Source organism: Rattus rattus, chromosome X, assembly GCF_011064425.1.
Source record: "Rattus rattus isolate New Zealand chromosome X, Rrattus_CSIRO_v1, whole genome shotgun sequence".
Lineage (NCBI taxonomy): Eukaryota > Metazoa > Chordata > Mammalia > Rodentia > Muridae > Rattus > Rattus rattus.
The window spans coordinates 88,713,121-88,737,444 of NC_046172.1; the positions used below are offsets into that span (position 1 = coordinate 88,713,121).

The following is a 24,324-nucleotide window of genomic DNA, read 5'->3' on the forward strand; positions in this document are numbered from 1 at the left end:
ATAGGAGGTTTATGGAGGGGAAACTGGAAAAGGGGACAACATTTGGAATGTAAATATATAAATAACCAATAAAAATAAAATAAGGATGATGAACTATATTTTGATAGTCATATTTATTGTTAAATAAATTTACAAACTATATAAGCTATGTCCCTTATCAGAATAGTATTTATTGACCATTCTGTAGAAATTTCTTTGTTTCAATGAGCTGAAACTTTGATCAGGTCTTGTATTAATACAAAATTTTCCTTTCTAGATTGACATAAGAGTCCCTATTTAAACCATAAAAGCATTTGTGCAGATACTGGAAAATCATACTGTCTCATTGTGACAGTTTACCCTGATTAAACATTGCAGTGTCATAAAAGTAAAAAAGTTCGAGATTATAAATATACTGTCAGAAATATTAATAAGGAACCAAATATCCATTCAGACTGCTATCTCACTTTATCAGCAGGCAGTAGCCTGGCACAGCTTTAGATAATTGTCACCACAATCATATTGCAGAAGTACAGCTGAGAAAATATACTAGAAATGAAACCTTTTATCATCCATTTATATTATAAGGCGGCAGTGTCCCAGTGTGTGTGTGTGTGCGCGCGCGCGTCTGTGTGTGTCAATCAATTCTCTCCCTCCACCGAGGATTCCAGGGAACAAATTCAGGTTATTCGACTGTATCAAAAGCGCTTTTTTAAAGATTTATTTATTTACTTTATGTATATAAGTACACTGTAACTGTCTTCAGACACACCAGAAGAGAGCATGAGATCCCATTACAGATGGTTGTGAGCCACCATGTGGTTGCTGGGATTTGAACTCAGGACCTCTGAAAGAACAGTCAGTGCTCTTAACCACTGAGCCATCTCTCCAGCCCAAGCACTTTAACTCAATGAGCCATCTCACCAGCCCTGGATTAAAGTTTTAATAGAGTCAGAATTTACATTATCTAAAAATGGACAACCAAATTGAACATGAAATAAATAAAAATGTCACATGCAGCCAAATACCAGCATCTGGAAAGCAATGACTGCTGCTGTCTCTTTAAAAAGCCATTTTTCCACATCTCTAGAACATCTAGTATTATAGAATTTCTTGGATTACCCAAAGAAAGGTTAAAATTCTTGTTCTCAGTGACTGACATATGCCTGATTTCGAATCTTTAAGTCCATTGCAAGTTAATGCATATAGATGTCTATGAGTTGTCTAGCACCAACACGAGTTACTAGTCAGAAGGAGGAGAGGCGAACATGTTAGGCTGACCATAGTAACTGTAGTAGATTGCCTTTCCTGAAAGGAATCTTCAATTAGACAGCATAATGACTGTGGGTCTCCCTCCTCTAGGCAAACCTTTCTAAAGAACCTAGTTCCCTTGTGACTGACCATCACTTCTCACATTGTCCAATCAGCAGAGGAACTAGTATCTCTTCTCTAGGGTAAATTTCACAGAAACCTCCGCCCTCCATAAAATATTCCTAGGTTGATCAAAGGGCAGTGGTTGCTTTCTCCAGTTCCTTGCTTTTGACTTATACCATAACTAAAAAATCCACAAATTCACAGAGAATGCAACAGTATTTACATTTATAGTTTTGCACATTAACTTTTGCAAAAACCTACCAGTTAACCTGTGCTCCAAACAAAAAAAAAGGCATTAGATCCACTGAAAGGCACAAAACACTTGTCATCCTGGAACTAGGGCAGCTGAGGCAGAAGGATGGCAGTAAATTCCAGGCCAGGCAAAGCCACAGCATGCGACACTCTCACAAAATATCCAATATAGGGGCTGTAGAGATGTCTCAGCAATTAAGAGCACTCATTGCTCCTGCAAAGGACCAGGTTAAATTCCCAGGACACCCTTGACAATGTACAACCATCTGTAATGCCAATTCCAGGGGATTGAGTTCCCTGTTTTGGCTTATGTGGGCACTGTATGCATGAGTACACAAAGATATATGCAGGCAAAACACCTATATGCATAAAATAAAAACAATCCTTAAGTATATATATGTATAATGTATACATAGTTACATGTGTATATATACATGTATGTATAGCAAATATACAACAAAAGAAAAGAATGTCACCTTTGTGATACTCCTGCCTACAATGAATAACATAAATCTAATCATGAGTATACATCGTACAGTCAAATTCAGAGACATTAATTTTAAAAAACTAGCCTGGACCCTTTTACAATTTATTGTTTTATTTTCCCCTTCTTTAACATCTTTTTTTCTTCTCATGGTCCCATTTCTAGTATTATCTGCATAACTCTTACCGAAGGCTTCCAACATTTAGTAGTAAGAGTGAAATCTCCAGAGAATCGTTTACAAACATCTGATAAGTGTAACATAGCCTGCGATTTGTAAACATTGAAAGTTGAAAGCATTTAAATATTTTATGCGTATGTATGTTTTGATTGCATGTATATCTGTGTACTATGAGCATGTCTGATGCCTACAGAGATGAGAAGAAGGTGTCACATCTGGACAGCAGTTACTGACAGCTGTGCTCAAGCATATGGGCACTGGGAATCGAACCCTAGTCCTCTAGAATGGCAGCCAGTGTTTTAACCACTGAGCCATCTATCCAGCTTACTTGAAGTTTTCATTTGTTTTGTTTTTAAGAAATGCTTGTCTTTATAAGTGTATTTTCTATAAACTTTCAGCTAATACTGCAGGTAAAAATGTTGGAAACCAAGCGTCTCTGCCTTATTTTGTTAGAGCTAGGCTGAGAGAGTAATGTATCAAATGCTTTAAGCTGGGGAAGGCAATAGAACACTTCAGCTGTAGAGTAACTGTGCCTGCAACTGAAATTTTTTAAATGTCATAGATATGAAAGAAGATTTCAGATTAAAGAAGGGTCCAAGAGACATAATAATTGTGTACCTGTTTGGGTTTTCAAATAATAAATAAAATGTTATTTGAATATTAATAAAAATAGACCTATAAAAGAAGCTAGAGATAGAACACATTCTCAGATTCTATGAGTGTCTGAAGTCCTGGGTTCAGCCTCAGCATGCACAGAGAGAAGGGCGCAATGAATAATGCTAGACCAGACCGTGATTTATATTTGTAAAGGAAAATGTTAAAGAAATTATTCAGAAATTTGAGTAAACCTGCCGATTAGAAAAAGACTGTTGTTGATGTTCATTTAGATAACTGTACTGTGGTTTTATAAGCCTATGTCCTTGTTTATGAAAAATACATACTAATTTAAGGATAAAGGAGAACTAATTTTCAGACAGATAAAATATGCACAGTTATAATTAAGTACAATTATAAAGCAAATGTGACAAAATGTTAAATTGAGGAGAATCTGTGCAAAGATTATCCTAGAAATTGTTTTCACTATCTTTGCAAGTGTTCTATAAATCTTAATTATCTATGACCAATCCTCCTTGTTCTCAAGTCAGCTTGGCCCACTTACCCAAAAGAGCACACAATAAAAATTCTGTTGGGAAGAGAGCTGAACTCCCAGAAGTGTGGACAATCCCAGACCTCAGGACAGACTGCCACTTTTGCCCACATTCCCAGCCCAGGAGGAAACTGCATAGTGCCTCTGGATACAGGAATATAGGAGCAGTCAGTGGCAGCAACCAGCTGGTTCCTGCCTGCCTCCAGAACTGAACTGAACCAGTCCCACAGCTCCCTGCACCCAAATCCCATAGTGGAGATAGCTGGACCCTCAGAAGTGTGGGCACTCCTGAGAACCCAGAGGAGACAAATATTTTCTGCCCACAGTCCTGACCCAAGAGGAAAGCACCTAGTGCCAGCTGTGCCCCCTGGGCACAGGGACAGAGGAGCAGTCAAGGGCAGGACCCCTTCGGGTTTCTGCCTGCACGGAGAGCTGAAAGTCAGTCGCCAGGTGCACCTACACACCTGAGAGCAGAGGCAAGACCAACTCTTCTAGACCAAGCAACCTGCCTGGTAGACTCAGGACACACAAAGGCAGAAGTCCTCTGGGACCAGACACTTCTGGTTTCTGGCTGTGACTGGAACTGAACTGAACCAGTCCCACAGCTCCCTGCACCCATTCCTGTGGGGGAGAGAGCTGGACCCCCAGAAGTACAGACACTCCTGAGAAATCAGAGGAGACTACTCTCTGCCCACATTCCCAACCCAAGAGGAAAGCACCTAGTGCCAGCTGTGCCCCCTGGGCACAGGGACCTAGGAGCAGTCAGGAGCAGGACCCTTTGGGTTTCTGCCTGTGCAGAAAGAGTTTAAAGTCAGTCGCCAGGAGTGCCTACACACCTGAGAGCAGAGCTCTCTGTTCCCAGATCCGGCTAAAAGAAAACAGTCTATAGGAATGCTGACACACAGGCCTACAGGAGGGCCAAGCCACTTTCAGAGACAGCAAGACAAGGTAACACCAGAGACAACCTGATGGAGAGAGGCAAGCGCAGGAACACAAGCAATAGAAACCAAGACTACTTGGCATCATCAGAGCCCAGTTCTCCCACCAAAGAAAATACTGGATATACAAACACACTGGAAAAGGAAGATTTGGATTTAAAATCACATTTTATGATGATGATGGAGGACATTAAGAAAGACATAAATAACTCCCTTAAATACAGGACAACACAAGTAAACAAATAGAAGCCCTTAAAGAGGAAACACAAAAATCCCTGAAAGAATCCCTTAAAGAATTACAGGAAAACACAACCAAACAGGGCACTGAGGGAAATTTCCTGAACAGAACACCAATGGCTTATGCTCTAAGATCAAGAATCGACAAATGGGACCTCATAAAACAGTAAAGCTTCTGTAAAACAAAGGACACTGTCATTAAGACAAAACGGCAACCAACAGATTGGGAAAAATCTTTATCAATTCTACATCTAATAGAAGCTAATATTCAATACATACAAAGAACTCAAGAAATTAGACTCCAGAGAATCAAATAACCCTTTTAAAAATGGGGTTCAGAGCTAAACAAAGAATTCACAGCTGAGGAATGCCGAATGGCTGAGAAACACCTAAAGAAACGTTCAACATCTTTAGTCATAAGGGAAATGCAAATCAAAACAACCCTGAGATTTCACCTCACACCAGTGAGAATTGCTAAGATCAAAAACTCAGGTGACAGCAAATGCTGGCGAGGATGTGGAGAAAGAGGAACACTCCTCCATTGTTGGTGGGATTGCAGACTGGTACAACCATTCTGGAAATCAGTCTGGAGGTTCCTCAGAAAATTGGACATTGAACTGCCTGAGGATCCAGCTATACCTCTCTTGGGTATACCCAAAAGATGCCCCAACATATAAAAAGACATGTGCTCCACTATGTTCATAACAACTGTCTTCCTTCATAATTAGCCAGATACTTGAAGCAACCCAAATATTCCTCAACCAAAGAATGGATACAGAAAACGTGGTTCATTTACACAACGGAATACTAGTCAGCTGTTAAAAACAAGGACATCACAAATTTTGCAGGCAAATGGATGGAACTAGAAAATATCATCTTAAATGAGTTAACCCAAACCCAAAAGGACATGCATGGTATGTCCTCACTGATAAGTAGATATTAGCCAGAAAGTTCAGAATACTCATGATATAACCCCACAGACCCAAAGAAGTTAAACAAGAAGGAAGGCCCAAGTGAGAATTCTTAAATCCTAGTTAGATGAGGGAACAAAATAGTGGGCAGAGGGAGAGGGGGCCTTGGTCAGAGAGGGAAGAGGGAGGGGAATAAGGAGACAAGATCAGGTATGGGGAGAGACTGGAGAGAGGGCCAGAGGGCCAAGAGAATGAGTGGAAATATGCAGCTGCTGGATTTTGGGGGTAGGGGAAATCTCTCAGAAGTCCCAGAGCCCTGGAAAGGCAGAGGCTCCCAGGAGTTAATGCAGGTGAGCTTAGCAGAAATGCTCAACAGTAGGAATATGGAACAGGAAGAGACCACCTCTAGAAACCAGATAAGACCCCTAGTGGAGGAATGGGGACACCAACCACCTATAAAATTTGTGACCCAAAATTTTTCCTGTCTAAAAGAAATGCAGGTACAAAAATGGAGCCAAGACTGAGGAATGGCCGACCAGGGACCGGCCCAATTTGGGATCCATCCCATGCACAGTCACCAAACCCTGACACTACTACTGATGCTATGCTGTGCTTACAGACAGGAGCCTAGCATGACGTCCTCTGAGAGGGTCTACCAGCAGCTGACTGAGACAGATGCAGGTACCCTTAGACAAGCATTGGACTGAGGTCAGGGACCCCTATGGAACAGTTATGGGAAGGATTGAAAGAACTGAAGGAGCTGGCAACTCCATAGGAAGATCAGCAGCGTCAACTAACCCAGACCCCAGTGAGCTCCCAGAGACAGAGACATCAACCAAAGAGCATACATGAGTTGGTCCATAGCAGAAGGCTGCCTTGTCTGGCTTCAGTGTGAGAGGATGCACATAATCCTCGAGGCTTGAGGTCCCAGTGTGGGGAAATACCAGGGGGAGCACGCTTTCAGGGGTGAAGGAGAGTGGAGATGGTAGAAGAACTCTGTGAGGGGGCACCAGGAGAGAGAAACAGCATTTGTGATGTAAATAAATATAAGAAATGTTTTCAAAAAGTCAGTGCTGCAGTATGCTATTTGGCCACATGAGGGCGTGCTAAAACTACTTTTTTCCCCTCTCTAACAAGTTTCCAGCACTTTAGGAAGAAAATGTGTGGGATATCTCAGCTATCTATCTTCAGGTTTCTCCAAAGCTTCCTTACTGGACAGAAATAGAAGGACTTAGCAAAGCTAGAATGTCTTCAAAAATCCATTTTCAGCATGGGATGCATGCACTGCTAGTCCCTTTTGCCTTATTAGTGAACAGCTTCCAAATATGTTCTTCTTGACCTCTGTCCTATTCCTCCAACACTTTGGCCCAAAAACATGGATTCCCAGTCATGAGTATGGTTGATGTGGATGATAATCACAGAAGCAGAATATGGCAGTGCAAGGAGGCTGGAGAGACTACTCAGTGGTTAAGTACTTGCTGCCCTTGCAAAGGACCAGTATTCAATTCCCAATACCCAAATGATCTGCAACTCCAGTCCCAGAACAGCTGATGCACTGTTATAGCCTCCCGGAGCATCAGGTACATAGGTAGCACATGGGGAAAACACAAAATATTCCATAATAATAAAAATCATATTTTTTTCTCAAGAACATGGGGATGTATAAAACTGTGGTGAGAGACAGAGAGACACAGACACAGACAGAGAGACAGACAGAGAGACAGAGACACAGAGAGAGTGTGTCTTAGGGTTTTATTGATGTGAACGGACAGCATGACCAAGTCACGCTTTATAAAGGACAACATTTAATTGGGGCTGGCTTACAGGTTCAGAGGTTCAGTCCATTATCATCAAGGCAGGAACATGGCAGCATCCAGGCAGGCATGGGGCAGGAGGAGCTGAGAGTTCTGCCTGCATCTTCATCTGAAGGCTGCGAGCAGGATACTCTCTTCTACAAGCCGCAAGGAAGAGGCTCTCTTCCTTAATGGGAGGAGCTTGAGCACTAGGAAACCTCAAAGCCTGCCTACACAGTGACACACTTCCTCCAATAAAGCCACACCTCCTAACAGTGCTAGTTGTTATGGGCCAAGCATATTCAAACCACCACAATCTACCAGAAATTAATCTCTCAAAATAATGGAATTAAAACATCTGGTGACCACCATTTATTTTAAGAGAATTGAGTACTGATGTAATTACAAAATAACTAAATATTTTCAGCCTTCATCTGAGGATAGAGGTAACCCATTCTAAGTCACACCACCTGGAAGGTAAGGAATGTGTGTCTTTCATCAAGGAGCCTATACCAACTATCATCTGGCTACCTGATATTTGCACATTTCTAGTTTAATAAGTTTTGAATGAGTAAACTTATAATTATCAGTTGGAAGTTAGTCTGAAGGATTTTTTTTTATAAAGTAACATACCACTTCAAACTGACAAATCCGAATCATGCACTTCATTTCTGTAATGCCAGTTAAATCCCAATGAAAACCACATTCCTTAAACTATAGGAAGACAAATATCAACAACCACTACAAAAAGACAATCTTTGTGAGTGAACTTTCATCTACACTAATATCTGACTTATCATACACCTTGTCCTTTAATTAACTTGAAAGAACTAGGTACATAAGAAACACACTGTGGGTGTTCATCCATGTGGAAGAGTGGTGTGATGTAATGAGCGGAAAGATCTGCATGTTGCCAAAAATTTATCACAGTAGTGTTAATAGCTAAACCAAACTGTCTACCAGGACACCAGCTTGTTTTTCAAGACTAAACTAAGGGTTTCCATGTCCCATGACACGTTTCTCTTTAGAGACAAACTCCTATCAGCCAGTAGATTCCTCCAGTATTTCTCTCTGCCCAGCCCCCTGCTGCACCACTACACACATCGGCCATGTCCAGAGCATCCTTTATCACATTGGTCGCCTCCCTTTTTTTCACCACTCTCTTCTGCGAAAGATCCTGGCTGTATTTAACCTTTTAGCTCTGCATTTGATAACCTAATATCTCTCCGCCCATGTTCTTATATTTGGATTTGTTCCGACTTGTACGTTACCTTTGCCTGCCTGCTGCTCCTTTTAGTTGTAACCAGATGACTCTCCAGAGGAAGTTAAAGCACTTGATCTTAGAACCAAGGAGGACGCTTGAAGCCTGGCTGTCCAGCAGAGGGAGCTCCTGATCAGCGCAGGGTGAGTCGGCCAGCTAACCGCCCCAAACTGCAGGCCGGCTCTTAGCCTTGCCTAAACATGACCTCCTACTTCTCAAGAAAACCTGTTTTATTTTGGCTTGTTTTGTTTTTCAGTGCCATTAGAAGTAACTGGATATAATTAGGGACAGTGCATGGCAAGCTGCAGGTATCTTTTTCCAACAATGTATATGTTCAGTTCATAATCTAAGATGCAGAAACGATAGGAATGTAGTAGTATCATCTCATCTGCAGTAAGCATTTAATCCAGGTGTCAAATGCCTCTAAAATAATAATTCTTGTTCTAATTACAAAACACTTGATGTGAGCCCTTTAGCAAGTGTTTGGCCTTTGTTTAACTTTCTGAACAAGTCTGTAATAGAGAAGCCACTATTGCCCCCACATCACAGAGACTGAACAAGTCTGTAATAGAGAAGCCACTATTGCCCCCACATTACAGAGGCTCAAAGAGGCTGGGCTTGGGGATTTAGCTCAGTGGTAGAGCGCTTGCCTAGCAAACGCAAGGCCCTGGGTTCGGTCCTCGGCTAAGGGGGGGGGGGAGACAAAGAGGCTGATAAAACTTTCCTATTTGTTTAAGAAATAAGGATACAAAATCTATCTTAGTTTATTTAGAGCCCCACACACGTCTAGTGTGCTCTACTGCTTTTTGTTCAAAAGAAAAAGTGGCAACAGAAATGCCATTCTCCAAGAATGAGGATAGTAAATGTGAGATGGCAGGATAGTTCACTGGGTATCAAGCCTACCTACCTTCCATCCTCAAGACACCTACAGAGTGGAAGGAGAATCTTCTGTCCTCGGATGTTCTCCTGTGAATCATGGCATGACCTATAAATAAATAAATAAATAAATAAATAAATAAATAAATAAATAAATAATTTTTTAAAAAAAAGAAATGGAAATGTGTAAAGCATGGTGATGTATGTCTATAATGGTAGTATATGTCTATAATGTAAACATTTCTGAAGGGCAAAAATACAGCTCCATAGGTAAAAGTGTTTCCACCAAACCTGACCATCAAAGTTCAACCCTCACGGGGACACACATGGTAGTAGATGAGAACAGACTTCTACCTCTGTCCTCCGACCTCTCTACCTATGTCCCAGGTCACAATCACATGCAGAGGGAAGAACAGGCAGGCGGGCAGGCAGACAAGTAAGACATGAGTGCCGTTTAAATATTTTACAGAATAGGATCTGTGACTCACATAAGAAGAGGGAAACCCATCCTGGTACTGGAAACCCAGAGTTATTGGCAACACCATAGACCTTGGAAAAGTAGTTATGACCAAACCAGCACAATCCCTAACTACAGAGAAGTGGAGTCCTCAGATCTCATCAAAGAAGCTTTTCTTTGCACTAAATAGAGACAATTATGGAAAAACAACCAATCAAAATGTGGACAGTAGAAGATACACGTACAAAACAACTCCAGCACCCGGAGCTGACCCTGTCCAATAGCTCACTGTACCCAGATCCAGCTGAAAGCAAACAGGTCTATGGGAGTGCTGACACACAGGCCTCCAGGAGGGTCAAGTCACTGTCAGAGACAGCAAGACAAGCTAACATCAGAGACAACCTGATGGCAAGAGGCAAGCACAGGAACCTAAACAATAGAAACCAAGACTACTTGGCATCATCAGAGCCCAGTTCTTCCACCAAAGCAAATACTGGATATCCAAATGCACCAGAAAAGCAAGATTTGGATTTAAAATCACATCTCATGATCATGATAGAGGACTTTAAGAAGGACATAAGGAACTCCCTTAAAGAAATACAGGACAACACAGGTAAACAAATAGAAGACCTTAAAGAGGAAACACAAAAATCCCTTAAAGAATTACAGGAAAGGGGCTGGAGAGATGGCTCCGTGATTAAGAGCCCTGACTGCTCTTCCAGAGGTCCTGAGTTCAATTCCCAGCAACCACATGGTGGCTCACAACCATCTGTAATGAGATCTGATACTCTCTTCTGGTGTGCCTGAAGACAGCTACAGTGTACTCATACATAAAATAAATAAATCTTTAAAAAAAGAAAAAAAAAGAACACAACCAAACAGGTGAAGGAATTGAACAAAACATTCCAAGATTTAAAAATGGAAATAGAAACAATAAAAACAGAGACAACAAAAACAGAGACAACCCTGGAGATAGAAAACCTAGGAAAGAGATCAGGAGTCATAGATGCAAGCATCACCAACAGAATACAAGAGACAGAAGAGAGAATCTCAGGGGCAGAAAAAAAACATAGAAAACAAAAAAAACCAAAAAAACAAACAAAAAAAAAAAGGTTTGGAGCAGAGACTGAAGGAATGGCCATTCAGAACCTGTCCTACATGTGGAAGGGGAAGCCCTTGGTCCTGCTAAGGCTGGACCCCCCAATGTAGGGGAATGTCAGGGCAGGAAGGGGGTGGTTCAGGAAGGGGATACTCTTATAGAAAAAGAGGGAGTGGGAGGGGATAGGGGGCTTATGGAAGGGAAACCGGGAAAGGGAATAACATTTTAAATGTAAATAAAAAATATCCAATATTAAAAAAGTAAAAGAAATATATTTTAAAGACTAGAATATATGCTGTGCATAGTGACTGTTAATTATAACAATATATATATTCCCTCGGGGGTTAAGAGCTGACTGCAGAGGACGTAAGTTGAATTCCCAGCACCGCATTGGTGACTCACACCCATCTATAACTCCAGTTCCAGGGTATTGGATGACCTCTTCTGGCCTCCTTGGGCACTAGGTATTCGTGTGATACACTGACTTGCATGTAGTCAAAACACCTATACACATAAAATATTTTTTTTTAGATTTATTCATTTATTATATATAAGTACACTGTAGCTGTCTTCAGACACCAGAAGAGGGATCAGATCCCATTACAGATGGTTGTGAGCCACCATGTGGTTGCTGGGAATTGAACTCAGGACCTCTGGAAGAGCAGTCAGTGCTCCTAACCACTGAGCCATCTCTCCAGCCCATAAAATTATTTTTAAAAAACACTCTTGGGGCCCAGTGAGATAGCCTAGGAGATAAAAAAGTCCCGGTACTGAAGAAGAGATCTGACTACTAGAAGTTGTTCTCAGAGTACCGCATGTGTGCCATCACAGATGTGTGGCATGAGCAGAGACAGAAAATAGGTAAATGTGACAGAACATGTAAACACATTGTGGAGGTGGTGGCATAGAGCACCATGCGTATGGGACAATGGACCTTGCCAGGAAACTTGGTAATGTCAAGCAGATCTGAGTCCCCAGAAACTCATACACATCTGAGATGGTAGGCAGCTCCCTGCTCCCTGCCAGATTCCTGGCCTGGGACTAGTGCCATTCTTCCCACATAAGAAAATGTAACCTGTGATCACACAGGACGTAGTTTTCCATGCTAAAGAGGTACCTAAAAGCCATGATGGTTTAGCCAATACACTCCAATTCCCGAACATTCCTCCTTAATCTCTGCCCACCCTGAGAAGTTGGCACACATGCATCTTCCAAGGTGCAACAACCAATAAACAGCTTGGAACCAAGGACTGTGTCTGTCACCTACCACAGCCATGGCGAGCATGGAGCAGGCCTTTGCTTATGGAGCCTCTGTCTAAATCCCCTGTAGAAGGCCTCTCTGCACTTCCAGCCGCTGTTACCTTCGCCAATGAGCTAGGCCAGAGCACCCAGCCCAGGACCCCTGGCTAGACACTGTCCTCAGCCTACAGACTCTCAATGGTCCTGACTTTGTCATAGCCCATGGATCCCCCATTCTTCATTCCTGACTCTTCTGTGAAGCACTCTAGTGATGACTAGATGTCCGGGGGTCAGAGAATACCAGCTTTGGTTTCCCACATCTCAGACTATGTTTCCCCACTCCTGAGGAATACCTCCTTGCTTCCCTGAAGACCAGCACCTGCCCAGTCAAGCTCTCCACATTTTACCTCCTCAGGAGCCACACCCAGCAGCAGGGCAGAATGCAGCCCCACACATGAATTTTAGGACATCCTGAACTTCACAATTGGTTTGGGGCCGACCTGTGAGATCCTGTCTCAAGAGAAATAGCAGGTAATATGGTGAAATAGGATACAACAACATGGACTGGTTAAAGGGTGGTTCATATTTTTAGAAAACTTGTCTAAAATTATATTTTCATTATGCATGTGTATATGATAGTGTGACTGTGTATATGTGTATGGTGTATGTTTGTGGTATGAGTGCATGAGGTGGTTGTGTGTGTGACATAGTATGTGTGGTATGTGTGGTAGGCATGTAGAGTGTGAGTGGTGGACGTTATGTGTGTGGTGTCTCTGTGGTGTGTGGTGTCTGTGTGGTATGTGTATTGTGTGTGTGGCCTGTGTCTAGTGTGTGTGGTATGTGTGTGGTATGTTGTATATATGTGGTGTGTGTGGTATTGTAGTATATGTGTGGTGTGTGTGTAGTATGTGTGTGCTGGTTGTGTATGTGGTGGTTGTTGTCTGTGTGGTGTGTGTGTGGTTGTTGTCTGTGTGGTATGTGTATGCTGTGTGCGGTGGTTGTGTGATGGTTGTGTGTGTGATGGTTGTGTGTGTGGTGTATGTGTGGTGGTTTGTGTGGTTGTTGCCTGTGTGGTGTGTGTGCATGTGGTGTGTTTGGTATGTGTGTAGTGTATATGTGGTGGTTGTGTGTGTAGTGGTTGTATGTGTGGTATATGTGTGGTGTCTGTGTGGTATGTGTATTATGTGTGTGGTGTGTGTGGTATGTGTGTGTGTGTGTGTGTGTGTGTGTGTGTAATATATGTGTGGGGGTTGTATGTGTGGTGGTTTTGTATATGGTGTATGTGTGGTGGTTGTGTGTGGTTGTTGTCTGTGTGGTGTTTGTATGGTGTGTGGTATGTGTGTGGTATATGTTGTATGTATGTGGTGTGTATATGGTATTATACTATATGTGTGGTTGTTGTCTGTGTGGTGTGTGGTATGTGTGTGGTATATGTTGTATGTATGTGGTGTGTATATGGTATTATACTATATGTGTGGTGGTTGTATGTGTGGTAGTTGTGTGGTGTGTGTGTGTGTGTGTGTGTGTGTGTGCGTGTGTGGTGTGTGTGTTGTGGTGGGGTATGTGGTATGTGGTGTGGTGTGTGTGTGAAGCCAGAGTAGGATGCCAAACGTCCTGCTCTTTCTACCACTGTCTGCCTCATCTCCCTGAGACACTGGCCTCTCACTAAACCTGAGGCTCACCATTTTGTCTAGAGTTGGCCAGTGAGCTCATGAGATCCCGTGTCTGCACCCTCGGTGCTTGAGTTATGGGACTTTATGGTCATCCTAGATTTTTGTGTGGTTACTAGGTATTCAGACTCACAAGTGTGCATGCATAGCCAGTACTCTTAGCCACTGAACTATCCCCTCAATCTTTGAAGTCATATGCCTAAAACAATATTTGTTCATAGATTACGGCATCTCTCAACTCTAATCTGGGAAGCTTTTATTTGCAGTAGATGGAAATTATCACAAAGACCCACAACTGGCCAAGATGCATAAGTGAATGCTCAGCTTTAAGGTGGGGGAGGATACATCACTGCCTCCACCCAAGGCTTAGAGATGGAGCAGAAAGTTCGTAGGAGCCAGAGTCAGAGAATAACTATAAGAAAGATCTTCAGCATATATCAAGGCAGCGTACATATAAATTAACAGTGCTTATGACAGCAAGCAGAAAACCTTTACAAGCCCTGGCCAGACCAAATTCCAGTAAATAGAGGGGAGTTAAGCATGCAATTCCATTCCTAACCGTTGAGCAGATGGTGGTTGTTACCTGATTGGAAGGGATGGGTTAGTCTTCTTTAAGACTGTAGTTCCTAGTGGCTCAACCACTAAGACCATAGAAATAAACATATTTTGGGCAGCACAAATTTGTCTGGAGGGTATTTTTAAAGGACACAGAGTTGATCAATAGGGAAGGAGAGTGGATCTAAAAGTAGTAGGGATGAACATGGTTAAGGCGTGTTGTGCGAAACTCTCAACGAACCAATAAACCTAACTTATGTTATATTTAAGACAGTCTTTGTAGCATAAACTTGTATGTAGGTCCAGCACTAGGGAGAATGAAGCAAAATCATGAACTACTGAACCATTGTCAACTAGACTTTAGTCTTTTTAAAAATTGTCTTCCGAATAAACCAGAAGAAACAGAAAATTTCCTCCCATCCTACTCACTAAATGGGTCCAAGCAGCCTGTGCTTGTAGCCTAAAGGGGGAAGGAGCTGAAACCCATTACCATATTTCATTAAGTTTCACTACAGCCTTGACTGTAAATACCAAACATCAATGCATATTTTGGACTAATTACAGTCTCACTTTTTCACTCATTTCAGCCCTTGGGTAATTGGTTTTTTAATCTATTACACTTTAGTTTTGTTCCAGGCTGATCTGGAACTCCTCCTGCCTCTGCCTCCCAAGTGTTGGCATTTAAAGCATGCAGGGCCACACCCAGCTACTGTCTTGCTTCCTAGCAGCTGTCACAGCAGTCACTCTGAGTCAAGGAGGGCAAGTGTTTCTCCCCAGCCAAGGTGAAATCATGAGCTATCTAGTGAACCACTGTCAACTAAACTAAATTAGCCCTTTTTAAAAAACAAAAAAAAATTGTCTTCCTAATAAACCAGAGGGAACAGAACATTTCCTCCCATCCTACTCATTAAATGTGCCACAAATCAGGGCCGAGTAGAAGTCACCCGGGCTTGTGATAGCCACAAGTCTGTTACGAATAGTCTTGGCTAAATATGCTGGCATCATTGTCTCAAGGCATCCACGGAAAATCCAAGACAGCTGTTGAGAGCCCTAAGGTAGGCCAACTGGCTAGTTTGATTAGCAGTCCTTTTTGCTGAGTCAGCCAGGGGCAGCTGGGGGGGGGGGTCCCCACAGCTGTTAATTGCGAAGCCAAATTGCTCCACTCCCACCACACCTGTGCTTGTTTATGAGAAAACTGAAGCCAAGGGTGTTTTCAAATATCAATTTAAAGAGCTGTCATTAATATTAATAACTAGAACATTTACAGGTGCTTGAGGGTAGGGACCGTGAGTGACATGCCCCAATAAGTAAACGGAAAGGTGCTTGACGCCAGGCCTGACAACCTGTCCATCCCTACGGCCCACGTGGTGGAAGGAGAGAAACAGTTCCTGTAAGCTGTCCTCTGACCATACACATCACACACACACACACACACACACACACACACACACACACACACGACGACGCATACGACGCACGCACGCGACGCCTGCAACGCCACGCCCTTACGACGACACACAAGACGCCCTTACGCGCATGCGCCGACGCTACGCACACGCACGCATGCACACACTGCGCTAAGACGCATGCGCACAAACGACGCCTGACGCGACACACACAAAACCACGACGCTCACAAAGGCACGACGCCAGGCATGCGCTCAAACACGCATGCTCAGGCACGCGCGCGCACACACACACACACACACACACACACACACACACACACACACACAAATAAATGAGTGAAACAGAAAAGTTTACAATCAAATTATTACAGTTCTCAAAGACTGCTTCCTGGATCCCTTTTCTAACAAAGCGAGCCATGGAGATGTCTAAGCTCAGCTTTGTGAGGAAGAGAAGTGTCTGCCTGACAATAGCTGTTATGGCTCTATTGCCCTTATAGACTCGCTTCCAAGGGTAACTAAATGCACTGCTTATATGTCACCTCAGGATGTCTGACTAACATTCACAGTCAATTCTTTATAGAGAAGAGGAACGCCAGTGAGAAGGGCCTTCTATTATCCTAAGCACCGCCCGGTGTCAGGGAGGCCTTTTGTAAAGTCTTACAAAGCCACTCCTGCAAACAACTCAGCAGAATAAAAAGTCACAAATAAAGGCTTTTGCCACGGCAACCAAGACCAGAGCTGATTTTTTCGGTTTTTGGTTTTTGGGAGATATATATATATATATATATATATTTTTTAGTCCCTGCCCAATTTCTAAGTGGAGCCTGATTTAAACGCTAAAGAACCAATCTAGCCTAGGAATGTGTATTTCTGGAGCTCCTGACCTGCAGTGTCCTTGAAAATGAGAGAGCTTTGGTGAAGCTGCAGGCCAAGCCCACTGCTTCTCCTAGAGAGGCATTTGACAAGAGTAAAACTAACACTTCAAACTGTGATACCATGAATCTGAGTTAGTTCAGGGGGCAAGTAAAAAATAATTCTCATGTTATTTTCCCCTTCCAGGTAAGCATGTCTGTTGGTATTATTATTTGGATCTTGTTTCAGTAACTATACTGCTGAGATCTTCTCGGGTGTAGTTTCCCTGCCATTTGTAAGAGACACAATCTTGACGCATACTTCCTGGTCCCCTGGCTCCTACAGTCTTGCCAATCCCTCCTCTCAGATGTTGCTCCTTGAGCCTTAAGTGCTGGAGTTGTGCTGCATAGGTTTTAATTAAGGCTGGGCACCCCACAAGGAGTTGTTCTCTGCGTTCGACCAGTTGTGATTTTCTATAATGGTCTCTATCTTTTGCAGAGAGAACTTTCTTTAATGAGGACTGAAAAATACACTTAACTCTGGCTATAAGGATGCTTAGAATACAGTTAGGGATTAGATACAGTGAAGTGGGCTCCACTCCAAGCAAATAACGACTGTTGAGGGAGGGAGAAATAGTCTTCCCCAGGGATGAGTCCCCTAATTGGTTATCCAGTACCAAGTGGTCAGCCTTGAAATAATATACACATAAGCAATACTCAATGGACTCAGCAGGTTCCGTGTATATATTTATGCATATATGTATAGCAATACTATTAATAAAGAAGACCATGAATTTGAGAGACAGTACAAGACATGGAAGGGATGAAGGAAGGGGGGATGGTAGAAATTATATAATCTTAAAAGTTGCAAAAAAAGAAAAATCACAGGTATCACACAACTTTTTTTTGGGGAGGTGGCGGTGGCGCTGGTGCACATCTTTAATCCCAGCACTTGGGAGGCAAAAGGCAGATGGATATATGAGAGTCTAAGGCCAGTCTGGTTTATAGGGTGGGTTCCAAGACAGGCAAGTCTACACAGAAAAATTCTGTTTCAAAAAACAAACAAAAAATAATATAACATTTTATATACTGGATAAAAATAAAATTAAGGAAAAACTAAACTACATTTTATTTGTATTTTTTAACTTTTAAAGTTCTTTTAAAAACATGTAGGTATTGGGTATTTTGTGTGCATGAATGTATGTGCCTGCAGAAGCCAGAAGAGGCTATTGGAACCCCAAAACTAGAGTTACAGAAGATTGTAAGCTACCACATAGATGATGGAACTCAAATCTGAGTCCTCTGGAAAAGCAGCCAGTGCTCTTAACTGCTGAGCCGTCTCTTGAACCCAATCAATCAATCAATATATAAATAAGTGGAAATAAAATGTTTATTAAATGATGACTTCACAGGGTTTAAAACAAAGGTAAATAGTAAAAAGAAAAATAATTTAAAAATTGACTTCCAGAGGTTGTCCTTTGACCTACACACACACCTGCGCATGCATACTCATACTGTGTGTGCACTCACACACACACACACACACACACACACACACTAAAATTTTTTTTTTTTTTTTTTTTTTTTTTTTTTGGAGCTGGGGACCAAACCCAGGGCATTGCGCATGCTAGGAAAACACTCTACCACTGAGCTAAATCCCCAACCCGAGTAAAGATTTTTTAAAAGAAAAAAATTCCCGGGGGAAGGTCCTTGTAAAAATCATATTTAGAATTTCGTCACTCCTAGAGGAACATTTGAACAGCGGAAATCCTAGCCACAGGAAGCTTATAGTCACTGAGGTGGTGAAGAGTATGTTCTCCATGGACGTGGACTCGGTACCCTTCACTTCCTCAGAATCAGTCCCTCCGGCCCATAAATGAAGAACACTGCACAATATTCCAAGACGGAAAGATGGTACCAGGGCCACAGTCTGCTCCCTTTTAACAGAGACCTCAGTGAGGCTTTTGGCTGACTTCTCATTCAGCCCAGGGAGGTAGAATGATGGGGCCTCATTCACACATTGAAGGAAACATTTATTTTCCTCTTGCCCCTTTCTTCATTTTTTTTCAATTCCATAAAACTTTCAGGCCTTATTAGGCTAATCAGATAATATATTTGAATTAGTTACCATTAGGGGATTATTGAATTCAGAAAACAAATGTTTACAAAAAATTAAACTGCCTAGTTAGTTTAGAAAACACAGTCTTTTTCTACTTGATTACACAGCTATTGTAGAAAAAGTCATAATCCGATCATTCATGTGTGTGGGCGTGTGTGTGCAATCTCCCTTCGGCTGCATCCCTTTTTGTATATTTTGTATGTTGTCATATTATAAAAACATGCTAATCTGAAATCTGTTTATATTCTATTTTGAACACTAAATCATATTACAATATTAATCATATTACAAATCTATCTTTGACAGTCTGTGAAAGATTCTGTGGTAGGCACTCAGTCTCCACAAGGGTGAAGGTCTGGGTCGCTCATTACAATAAGCCACCTAGGCCTGCACAAGTTTCAGCTTGGCTATGTGAGCCACAGACTTAGGACCCAGGGCGTTGCCTCGCCAGCGGCAGCGGCAGATCTTGTCTTATCTGTCATTTAATTGGTCCTAATAGCTTCCACCAGCTTAGCCAGAGCACCCTTGTCTTCCGAGTTAACCTGTATGAAGGCAACAGTGCTTGTCTTCCTGTGGACCAGGCGCCCCAGCCTGGCCTTTCCCTTGATGATGCAGTAGGGCACCCCTGTCTTTCGACTCAGGGCAGGCAGGGAAACCACCAGCTCAGTGGGGTCTACATCGTGGGCAATCACCACCAGCTGAGCCTTCTTGTTCTCCACTAAGGTGGTGACTGTATTGACCCCTCCTCGGAGGACTCAGAGGACAGGCGGTCTCTCAGTTGGGACGTCCCCTTTGCCAGCAGCTTTCTTCTCAGCACGGGCCAGCAGCCTTTGCTTCTTCTGCTTTGTCTCTGGCCGCTCTGGCTTTGTCTGCTTTGTACTTGTGGGCCGCTCAAGCGGCTGCGGCTGCGTAGCTGTTTGCCTGCGGAGGGCTTGGAGGAACTGGTTAGCGGCAGGAGGTACTCTGAGCGGCTTCTAGAGGATGGTCCCTTGCCGCTGCAGCCCGGCCTTTTGTCTGTTTTGGGCTGGGTGTCCTGCCCAGAAGTTGAAGTTCTCCGGCCTTTTCTCAAACAACGACTGACCACCCACCTTTTTGGCTTCCTGTTTCTTCGTGACAGCAGAGGGCCTGGCCACCTTCTTCCCCTTGGTATTTTGCTCGGCTGGAGGAGAGAGCTGCAATTAACTCTTAACTACAAACTAAATGCCTTTATTATGGTTTACAAACAGAGGTAATTTCTAGATGACTTTAACTGTCCCTTCCAACCAGTCAAATGAGGTTTTGTGCTTAGAGTGTGAGTTATTTGGTCATCGGAGGACAACGGGTTGGAAAGGTTTTCTGTTTACGGAGAGGCCAGCAGCGGCCCATTCACAGTACTTTGTGATTTCTAATTGTTTTCCCTACACAAGCCAGACACTTAAAACTTTTTCACTACAGGCCCCAAATAGCCACCCCAAATATTAAGACAAGAGTCTGATGGGTATTTTTTATTAAATGTAATATAGTTTTATGGATGCAGAATCATCATTTTATTTAACCCCGTTCATTTTTTTTTTTCACAGAAGATCATCATCTTTAGACAAAGAACAAATGGCTGGGAATATTGCCTGGCCCGAGCTCTCGAGCTCTCGGCTCCTCGGGGCCAAGCTATAACAAACTTAAGGAATACAAAGCAGGGCAATAGGCAATCGTCTGATTCGGTCTTGAACTCGGAGGTGGGAGAGTGGCAGGAATCTAAATGAGGACAGCCTTGGTGACTGGACTGGGAGGAAAGGCACTTGACTCAGTCTCCTGTTCCCACCCGGGCAAGAGCCAGTTGCTCCTCAACCTTTAGCGGCCCAGAGGCTGCTCCTGGTTGAGCCTCTGGAAGAAGCTTTTGCCAACCTCTCAAGTGCTGATCACGATGGAGCAGGACGGTGCAGCCTTAATGATCCTGGGAAGGAAACCTGCAAAGAGTCCCCTGGTGCCAGATTCAGCCTGGATTCTCCGAAGCAGGAGCTAGGGGGAGGCAGCTCTTGGCGGCTTCAGTCTCATAGCCTCCACTGCTCCCAGTGACATTTGTCGCTGTGTCTTCACCACATCGAAGGGTAGGGTAAGGGTGGCAGCCACCATTCCTGAGATGCCACCAGCCAAAAAGCTGACGCCCACAGGTGTCTGTTCTTTTTGTCTTAGCCCATTCAGCCAGCTCTTCTCCAGTCACAGCGAGCGCCAGCCACCCTGAGCCACCGCAGTTCGGACACAGGTAGCCAGTTCCCGGGCGTGACACGTGCTGAGCCAGCAGCTTAGTCCGCACAAGCTCCAAGGGACTGACCAATGTTACAGTGCCCATTCCGGCGAGGGCAACAGACACCATGGGTGCGTAGAGGTCAGAGGTCAAGGATTGACCACTTAGGAAGGCCTTGAATTGGCCAAAAGCAGTGAAGCAGATGGAGGTAGCTCACACAGTCTTCACCAGGGTGGCTGGGAGGCCTCTCCACAGGGTCCTAGCGCCCTCATGCCTCACAGTCTTCCAAAGGCATCCAAGGTGTCTACGAAGTGACTGAAAGTGGACCTTCAACACATTCAGGGGTGTCATGAAGAGGGAGGCGACCACAGCCCCAGCTCCTAAGGCCACCATTTGCCGAAGGGAGCTAATGACCCCAGGATTCTAATCATCCACATTGGAGTTTCAATCCGGACTCTGATCTGGTCCTTGCGCGCCACTCCAGGGGCCTGACAGGCCCATAGCGACTCCGCGGCCCGCCGCTGCAGGGTCCGCGCGTTCCCGCTTCGCACAGCGGTCCAACCCCCTTCATTCTTTTTAAATATTGCAGGCAGATTATTTTCATCATTTTATTTTTGTTTTACATGTTTGTTTCGCATTAATGAATTTCTAAGTCAGGCCTTTTATGAGGAGTTTATACTGTCTAGGCCCAAGATACGCTGCAAACACAGTCTGAAGTAAAGTAGGAAATAACATTTTTCTAAAGACCCGCTTAGAAACTATAATCCTGTAATTGAAGATGTTTCCCCTCTATGGTAGAGGGCTTGCTTCATACCTGGCAACAAGGCCCCCATTCACGGGTATAGCCAAAAGGATGGGGTACAGACCACCCAGAACAAAACCAACTAGTGCACCCCGTGTGTGTCGTACATGTTTCACAGTTCAAATCACCTCTACTCAAACGTAAACTTACAAAACTATGGTAGGACAGATTTGCTTCAAAAACAGGATCACAGCCACAGGTAAGCTAGAAGCTCCTCGAGATTCGCTGAAACAGATTGCTATTATGTCCCCCAAAGCAGCATTAAGTCCAGTATATGTTGATCCATATTCAAGCAGATTCCTGTCTGGTTCTGGAAGTTATTTAATTTTTCTGGATATGATATGAAATATTAAATCATCTTTGTTATTGTTTGGTTTATGACTTTCCATCTTGGACCACTCCCACTCCGCAGAGTGACTGCAGCTTATGGCCGCCTCCCCAGCCGCTCGCTAGCCCTGTGCTTGCTCCCGGGCTGGCCCAACCCACCACAGCCTTCACTAAGGTTGCCCGAGCTCCATCTTCGGAGTTAGCAAGCATATACTGTTAGCCCTGACTTTTTAAAGTCAACACAATTTCTTTTCAAAACAAAAGGATGAAGCATAATAAGAATCCTCTTACCCACCCTTTGTTTCCTTTGGACTCTTAGGATCTTCCTACAGTGGTGAGGAGACACGAAAACTCACTGAGGTTACACACACACACACACACACACACACAGAGAGAGAGAGAGAGAGAGAGAGAGAGAGAGAGAGAGAGAGAGAGGAGGAGGAGGGAGAGGGAGAGGGAAGAGGGAGAGAAAGAGCAGAAGGGGAGGCAAAGGACCTGTGTGTGTATATATACATGTATATATACATATTATATGTGTATATGTATATCTAGGTCATGCAAATGTATGCTATATGTATATAATATACGCATATATAGTCATATATATATATGACTTGCAGGAGAAATATATATATATATTTGTAGGCGGAAGAAAAAGAAAAATAGCATAGAGATATTCCTGCTGGTGATTGTATGTGGCAAGATAAGTGATATCGTTTTCCATTTCCTGCCCTATCATGGAGCACAGGGACCTGCAGCTTCATTTCAGGAAAGCAAACCATTTGTGCACTAAATCATGACCTAGAGGCAGGGACAAGTGACTTTTTTTTTTTAAATTACCATCAGGAGGCAAGAGAATCATGAATCTGAGGCCACCCCAACTCAAAGTTAATCATGTAATATCACCTTGGTTTTAAAAAAAAAAAAAGTAGAAAACAACAAATGCCAACAAGGTAAAGAAGAACCCGGGGAGAGGCTCAACAGGTAGAGCATTAGCCTCCCAAGTCTGACTACCTGAGTTCAGTCCCCAGAACCCATGTACAAAGCTGGAGGCAATGGCACAGTCACAAGATGGAGGCAGACATAGATGTAGCCTGGAGTATGCATCCTGGCAGAAATAAGAGAGATCCTGCCTCAACAAGGTGGAAGGGATCAACTCCCAAAACTCATCCTCTGACCTTCAGACTCATAGCCACTCCTATACACACAAAATTAATTAATTATTAATTAATTAAAGAATGCAAAGGGATCAAAATCCCCTTCAAAAGGGCTAGCGGATGGCTCGTCAGGGAAAAGTACTTGCCTTGCAAGCCTTGTGACCTGACTTTCATCCTGGGAACACCTATTGTAAAAGGAGAAAACCAACTCTGACTTCCATGCCCAGGCTATCTCACACACACACACACACACACTCACACTCACACACACACACACACACTCATACACACCATACACAAACTCAAACACACACACATACATACACACCACACACACACTCACACTCACATACACACTCATACACACCATACACAAACTCAAACACACACACATACATACACACCACACACACACTCACACTCACATACACACTCATACACACCATACACAAACTCAAACACACACACACACACATACACATACACACCAAGTGCAGGCATGGGTATGCACAATAATAATAATAATAATAATAATAATAATAACAATAATTTTTAAAGAACCCTTTACCAGTACGTACTGAAACGCCTTGGAGTTTGTTGTTGCTGCTTGTTTTATTTTTGATATGCAGATTGCAGGCTGGATTTGAGTTTGTAGCCATATTCCTCCCCATCTCTTCTGTTATGATTATAGGCATATAGCATTACATCAAACACTATTTGGATCTTAGCTTGGTTTGGGCTTTTTTAAAATTTGCGTGTATGAATTTTTTAAACATCCCATGAGTGTTTAGTGCCTGCAGAGGCCAGGAGACAGTACTGGGCCCCCAAGAACTGGAGGTGCAGAGGGTTGTGAGCCACTGCACGGGTGCTGGGAACTGAAGCTCCTCAGGCTGCTGTAAGAGCAGCCAATGCTCAGCCTCGAAGCGTGCTCTCCAGCTCCGGGTTTGGACTTTTAATTCAGATTTAATTCAGCAGGCAGGTAGTTTTAC

General features: G+C 43.3%; 2 pseudogenes; both read right to left on the reverse strand.

Moving 5' to 3' along the window:
• Window positions 1–20,655: 20,655 nt before the first annotated feature.
• Window positions 20,656–21,493, reverse strand: LOC116888063 (annotated as a pseudogene).
• A 193-nt stretch (window positions 21,494–21,686) lies between these two features.
• On the reverse strand, window positions 21,687–22,240 carry LOC116888847 (annotated as a pseudogene).
• Between the last annotated feature and the right edge of the window lie 2,084 nt (window positions 22,241–24,324).